Source organism: Pinus tabuliformis, chromosome X (assembly GCF_031772625.1).
Source record: "Pinus tabuliformis cultivar Carrire ecotype Pingquan chromosome X, CPIR1, whole genome shotgun sequence".
NCBI classification, from domain to species: Eukaryota; Viridiplantae; Streptophyta; class Pinopsida; order Pinales; family Pinaceae; genus Pinus; species Pinus tabuliformis.
In genome coordinates, this window is record NC_142308.1 from 511,938,047 (window position 1) to 511,946,175 (window position 8,129).

The following is an 8,129-nucleotide window of genomic DNA, read 5'->3' on the forward strand; positions in this document are numbered from 1 at the left end:
TATTCTTCTCTTTCATCAACTAGTGCCCCATCTGAGTCCACATGCATGCCCAACATTTTAGGTTTCAAAATTCTTCTAGATCTACGACAGGTTTCAGCAGACTCCCATCTCAACATTGTTCCTTCTGGTAACAACCTTTTCAGAATCTCTATCGTTTTGAAGCGAAGAGTTCCTCTCTTTGTTAAATTGAAGTCATAAACAAGTATGTCAACATCCTCCAATTTTAATATGTTTGTGCGGCGGCAATTCATATTTCTACCCTTTCTTTTTCTCTTTCTGCCATTTTTTTGGTCAACTACCATCTCTGGCTTATACACACCATTGAATGGGTGTGTATTTGTGGCATACCAATGTACTTCAACACTTGTAACATCCTCATTTTCTATAAAGACCTTTATAACTTTAGCAACCCAGAATGGATAGTCATTGGGATCTCCATCTGCTAGCACTGCAATCATGCAACCCTCCTTAATATCCTGTACTGAACCCCTGTAAAGGTCTTCCATGGCTTCACGTTGTGCACGAGATCTTCTGGAACCAATATACATCTCTCTTTCCTCATTAAGTTGTTCAATGCATTTCCCCTCACCATATGATCCCAGAATAAACCTTTGCATGTCAACAGTTTCTTCCAACACATCAAAAGTAGGCTTTGGCATGTATGATTTCTTAATACATTCAATTAGTGATGGCAATTTCCCAACTTCCTTCCTCCTCAATGTGATTGAAAAACGACTGAACATCTGAACAATATGGTCATGAGTGTGCCCAACAAGAAGGAAACCAACCTTTACCTTTTGAAAAATTCTCAATTCAACAAGAATGTTTAGATATCCAAAAACAACCCGATTTTTGTTTTCACGGCAAGTGTTGTCCAATTGTAGATACAAAACTTCAGGAAGATTACCATACCAATGAGAAATCACATCATGAATTATGGTTATGGTCAGATTTGCATCATTATGAATATTTGGAGCTGTGAAGTACACCCTTGGCAACATTTTCCCATTGAAGACCATACAACCGACCAAGTGAAACTGAATAAAATTTTCCTCCTGTAAATTTTTGGGTGTGCGAACAAAATGTGGTAAAAGTGTTTTCTTCTGGTCCATACCATCAATTATCAAACCCACACCTGCCCTCCCACACCCGCCATACCATGGTAAAGGTGGTTGCACTGAACTTGAGATGCCTCTTCCTCCAATTTAAAATCGAATTTGCCTCGCGATTAGATTCTGCCCACAATTAGAGCATTTACCTCACGATTAGATTCATGCATTGCTGCAAATTTTCATCGAACAGGACAATTTGGTGGCTCCATATTGTCTGATGAGCTAACACCGACATAAATATGTCGGGAGGCAGCCACATGGCTCAGCTGCCCTGAAAATGAGCGAGAAGGAAGGTCAGCTTATTGTGGGCTCTGGAAGCCCACTTATGGATATAGATTTTGATCTACCAACCAGTACAAACACTCTTAGTGACAAACAGCTATTAATTACCAGTTCACTTATGAATATAGATTTTGATCTATATTCATTGTTCGATATACAGGTATTAGTCTTTGAGGAGGAAGAGGAACTACTGTTCTGGGATTTCTCCACTTAATATTGTATTGGATGCCCAATAAGCATTGTTTGGGGCGATTCGTAGCAGATGGGGCCACGCCTGGAATTTCAAATCCCCTATGCCATCAAATGAAAATTTGATGACGTTTTTGAATTTTTCATGCCCTTCATTTTACTTTCTACCCAAATTTGTGGGTGTCAACTACTCTTGCATTTCAACTTTCATTAATCTCCCTAAAAGAGTGCCTTATTTTTTCCCAAGTTAGCATGTGTTTCGATATAGCATACAACCATACTTTTGATATAACATAGTATGAGGTTTATTTGTTTTGATATAGCATACAACCATAATTTTGATATAACACATTATGAGGTTTATTTGTTACAATTAAACTGCTCTAATGGTAGCCAAGTATGTTTTGATTTCCTAATTATATGGTCCATTGAACTAGGTTTTTTTTTAGGACCTAAGAGTCAACACAACATATATTTCGATATGAAATATAATGATTTTTTTAGGGAAAAAAATAATACATGTTGCAATAATTGATATATATTTTGATTTTGTTTCTAGTAAGATGTATAAAGGAGGGGACTTTTTTTATACATCAATGACTTTTATACTTAACAAATCATCTCTCAAATTCTTTATCAAGTCCTTTTTTACTATTGTGTATATAACGAAATTAGTCGACTAACATGTTAAGCTCAATATTTAGATGAAATGCCTTCAAGCTAAACACCAATATTTCTATAAAATACCTTCATGCTAAAGAAGCATATTGAAAATATAACGAGCTGCAAAAGCCTAACAAATACTATACATTTTTCTAATTCGACCTTTTCTCAACCATTAATAGAAGAAGAATAATGGGACACCACATAGAAAATGAGCTACACTAAAACATTTGGGTAATAACTCTACCAAGGAGATCCTATTACAAGAAGGACATCAGATACACCAATCACAATTTTTAATGCCCAATAATCAATTTTATAGGAGAACTAAAAAATAACGTTTTCACCAACAACAAAAAATTGAGTCACTACAACCAAAATTACATCCTTACCCCAAGTTAACTTGTAAGTTTCACATGTAACATCCACATTGAATCCACATGTGACCTAGACATAAATACTCCCAATATCCTCAATGAAACCACCATACTTTCCAGCCATATATGGTGGTGCACACCTTAAGTGTCCATGTTACACAGCCATTAATTATATTACAATTATTCCATGGTTTTATCACACTCCTTTTAATATAAGTGGTATTTGTTATGCAAAGAACTAGATTATCTTTTGGAGTTTCCACCATGCCAATTGGGATCCGATGCCAATTCAAACGCTTTTCTTTCCCTTAATTTCTTTAGCTATTCAAACGAATGCTCAACTTGATTATTTTCCATGTTTCCAGGTTCGGTAAATTTCCCCTTGCATTGCATCAATTTCTTCATGTCCTTTACTCCACACTAATAAATAATTTACATTATTCGTACTAAACAACATCTTAGATGGCAGGAATTTAGAGGCTTTCAGTTCCAATAAGATAAACGACAATTTAAATTATGCGTCTTATATCATAATAAAGATATCTTAGACCAAAGGAATTGATAAAAGGAAATTCAAATTATGAGCTATCTTAGACCAAAGGAATTGATAATAGACTCCCTACATCCCAAGGATTGCGAAGACAGAGATTTCAAGTGATTTCCATTCGACATTTCAAGCATGTTTACTGTGATTTCCATTCAGCGTTTCAGGCATGTTTACTGTTTATTCAAGAAACCTAGTACCGAGCATACTTATGACCGAGGCTCAAAAGGATCCTTTGAAATAGAGACGCAATGATGAGAACTATAAGAATTGTAAAGAAGAAATACCGTGACTTTCAAAAAATGCGTTACCATTAATGAGCCTGGAAGAATTGTCGCCCTGATTGAGAGAATCAACGGGTGGCTCTATAGGATTAGGCGTGAACTTGTGCTCCCCTATGATAAAAGCTAATCAATTTGTGCCTCTTTCCAAGTTGAGTAGGAAATTAGAACCTACAACCTATCAGTTTAATCCCGTTGCAGCTTGCATTCGGTCATCAAGTGCAAGTAACCATCTAAGCAGCAGTTATGACTTGAGGGTGACCATTTAATCTATAGTTAACACACACCGCAACCAATGTACCCTAATTTTGTCAATTGCTACGGTTTCCATGTTAATGAATTCGCTTGCTAGAATCCAAGGTGGGAAAGAAGCAAACAAAACTAGATACCAGATACATATTAAACATTAGTAGCCTACCTGGCGTTAGCTTTGTTGGTGCTAGGTATTATAGATTTGGACGGTTCCAATCCCAAATTAAGCGTCAATATGACGGGTCAGTGATATACAGGACAAGTTTGTCGTGTAGAAATTTACACCGTAAGTGAAATTCTAGCACTGGATGGGGTGATTCTGAGAATTGGGGTGGTGGACGTAGCAGCTTTTGCTCTGAAAGGGAACTATGCTATTCTCAGAATTCCCCATTCTGTATTAAATGTACATACAATTTCTTTCAGCAATTGTTGGATTATGATGAGACAAACACAAATATTTTAATTCAGGCAAAATGATTCAAAATTTGAACATTTCAATCCGGAAATTTCATGTTTAATGACTTGTTATTTGCACAATTACTTCACTCCAAAAGATCTCACTGTCTCTACAAACATTTCACTGTGATTTATGTGTGCAGAAGTAGCTTTAGGCTGTAGGTGGAGCTTAAAAATCTAGAAAATTGTCGACATTTTGAAAACTAATTGGGGGTTTTTGAATGTGTAACAGGCGGTGTAACATCCATGGACAATTTCCTCGAGAAGTTTTTTCCACATGTCTACCGACGAAAGCAGCATCACCTGTGTGAAACAGACTACTGCAAAATTGCAAATACGACAACCAGCTGCTCACTCTGTTATATAAAAAGTTGGACTGATCTTGATTTTAATTTCCAGCATAATCTCATAAGAGTACATGTATCTATGAAATGATTTGAATGAAAATTTAACCCATGGTCTATTCATGATAAACTTTGAAAATAATTTGACTATTTCTTTGTTATATATATTTTTATTTGAAGACTTTTAAATAAGTTTCTCACATTTTCCTATTAGTAGAAGAAAATCTTAATAATTTGTCATATTTCTTTGCTATTATCACTTTATCGTTGCTATTGTTGTACGCTAAGGACTTGTGAAGACGATTAAGGTTTCAATGGGAAAAAAATGGAAACTCAGTTAAAGGTATTAATTCCCAATCATTCTAAAAACTGACTACTAGAATAATGTAGCATTCAAGATATTGCAACAACAGAAAAATTTATCAACTAAATCAAATTGCTGCAACAAATTTCAAGTTACATTTAATCCCATGTAAATTAAGGAAATGAATGTGCACATCTGATCTCCATTACATTACGGTCCGGGATACACTAAAAACATACTTCTCCAGTGACAACACAGCATTGTATGAATCATATTCAATATACAGTTAATGCAACAGATCTATGAAGTGTATCCCAAACAACACACTAATTACAGAAGGGCGGAAAGACTTTATAATTGATTAGAGAATTGTTGTGCGAAGTATAAGTAAGAAACAACGATTTACATATTACAAAATTGTAACTCATACACAAACTGGATCCAACTCGTTAAACCTGAAGTTTGCACAAAATAATTACACAGTTCCTCTCAAGCCCAGACCTGGTTTTCTCTCCTGAGCAATAATTTTGTAGTCACTAACCACAAAAGCCATTCATGAAATCGTGATAGATTATAAGAGAACAGTTGTTAAACGGAAGAAGTCACAGTTGTGCTTCCTTGCTGAGGCTCGGTTGTAGTTGTAGTTGTGGCGATGTAGGTGTCCTCATAACAACAATAATTCCCTCCGAAGAATCCACCATGAATGAGTAAGATGTACCAGAGCTTTGTTCCACATAGAATAATAAGGAATGATTCCAACATTATCTGCACACACATGCAAAGTTACCCAATGTTAACAACAACCGCAAACGCTAAAACATAATTAAAGGAATGAGGAGATTAGTGACCGTATGAATGTAATAGCATATGAGTATTACATACCAACTTTGTGTTTTGGCCGCCAATCTTGATCTCTTTGCATGCCAACCTGCAGTTTTGTCAAAGAAAATTAATTAGCTCGTCCCCATTTCATGGATGAATCGGCTACCATAATTCTTATTGACTCATATCTATATATAAATTTTACCTCACGAAGAGGAACTCCTATTCTGAAATCCGCTTAATATCGTATTGGATTCCCAGTAGGCATTGTTTGGGGCAATTCGTAGCAGATGGGGCGATTCTCAGAACCGCCCCATCTGCTGGCAGAAGAAAAAGTGAAGAATCCACATGGGGATTTGTCGTGGAGAACAAAATGGCGACGAGTGTTATCAACACTTCCATTTCAAATCTGAGTGTCGCCTCACTCAAGTCGTCCGCAAATGCCAGGACTCAATCCAAATACCCGATGCGAGTCCGAGCTAAAGTGGAACCTTCTGACAAATCTGTTGAAATAATGAGGAAATTTTCTGAACAATATGCTCGCTGGTCAGACACATACTTTTGTGTTGATAAAGCAGTTACTTCTGTTGTTATTAAGGGTTTGGCAGAACATAAAGATACCTTAGGCGCACCTTTATGTCCTTGCAGGCATTATGATGATAAAGGTGCAGAGGCAGAACAAGGATTTTGGAATTGTCCATGTGTACCTATGCGAGAAAGGAAGGAGTGCCATTGTATGCTTTTCCTGACAACTGATAATGATTTTGCTGGAAAAGAACAGACGATCTCTTCGGAGGAGATTAAGGATTTGACAGCAAAGTTCTAAGTCGCAGAAAGCTATATTCGTTGTTATTATTGAAGCTCATACAATAGATATTGGTTCTAAGTTATTATGTAAGCTTATTGGATTTCAAGAATGTTCTGTGCAATAGCAGTTGTAGATGTATAGATCGTTGGGTACATTAAGGCAAACGATTGTCTATATTTCAGTTTCTGGAATAAGAAAAATCCACATGGGTGCATGTATCACAAAAAAAATTTTAATTTGATCAACTTATGGTTTAAATTGCAATTTTGATAATCTATTTCGATTCAAAAACCATTTTTTTTAATTTGATCAATTTATGATTTAAATCGTAATTCTGATAATCTATTTCGATTCATAAACCATCGTGCAGTTTTTAAATACCCAAATTACAAAATTGGGATTATTGCAATCTTGACGTCTGGATTTGAGGTAAATCCTCAATGAAAACAACATCAGAAATATTACAAACTGGGTGGCTACATTTGAGATTATCCTCCATGAAAACAACACCGCAATTGGGGCGACCTTGTTGCAGATTACGCTACATTGGAGATGACTTTTATTATTGAATTATGACTAGATCTATCCCTTAAGGATGAGTTGTCATTTTTATTTTCAAATAAATTTTGGTATTTATAATGTGTAGTATATAATTCTACTAAGTCCCTTTTTAATATTTCATAAATCCATCTTATATATTTTCCGTCATTTTACATTTTCACAAATCCACTTTCATTTTTATATGCAAAGGACGTTTACTTTATAGTCTCAAATGTTATAGTTCATTTTTATATGCAAAGGACGTTTACTTTATAGTCCCAAATATTATAGTAGTCGCTTCCGAGTGCATGTATCAAATTTACTAGTGCGTGGGTGCATGTATCAAATATGGCAGAAGAAAAAGTGAAGAATCCAACTCAACCGTTTCTTCTCAATGAACATGTAGGTTCCTCTTTCTTTCTTTCTTTTGTTTTTTTGGAATAATTAACTCCGACTAAGATATAAATGAATAATCAATCCATAAACGTCTTTCTTTCTTTCTTTTGTTTTTTTAATAATTAACTCTGACTAAGATATAAATGAATAATCAATCCATAAACGTTGATTAGATTACATTTTTTTATTATTTCTAACCATCTTCATGGTATTCCTTCTCAACAAAAACCATAGTATTCCTTCTCAACAAAAACCAGACTAAGGTTAACCAATAAGGTTTCATATCAAATTTGGTTTGATATGTGATCTATCTCCTCTCCTCAGAATTATAACCTATCCAAATCTCTTATTCATGATGCATAGATTAGGCATCTATGCCAAGTTTGCAAGCAATTATAAAAATCTGCAATATGTTTAGTATTTATGACTTTTCTTTTTCACCCATGGATCTGCCACATCTATTTGTTTCCTTCCCATCCTTTTTTTCATTGGGTATGACACAATATTTTCCAATCATTGTGTATGACACAATATTTGCCCATCTTCCATTGTCAGATATTTTTTGATGCTAAATAATCTTGGCAAGCGAAAAAGAGTGGTTATTGGTGTGTATTGTGAAAGAAAAAGAGACAATCTAACACGGTTTACCTCTTCTCCATGTTTTAGATGAACACATAGGTTTCTTTCTTTTTTCCAAAATAATGAACTCCGAATAAGATAGAAATGTAGGTGTCTTTTTCTTTTGCTAAATAATTAACG

General features: G+C 35.1%; 1 pseudogene; it reads left to right on the forward strand.

Annotated features, from left to right (window-relative positions):
- The first annotated feature begins 5,985 nt into the window (after positions 1-5,985).
- LOC149140923 (ferredoxin-thioredoxin reductase catalytic chain, chloroplastic pseudogene) lies at positions 5,986-6,617 on the forward strand (annotated as a pseudogene).
- The last annotated feature ends 1,512 nt before the right edge of the window (positions 6,618-8,129 follow it).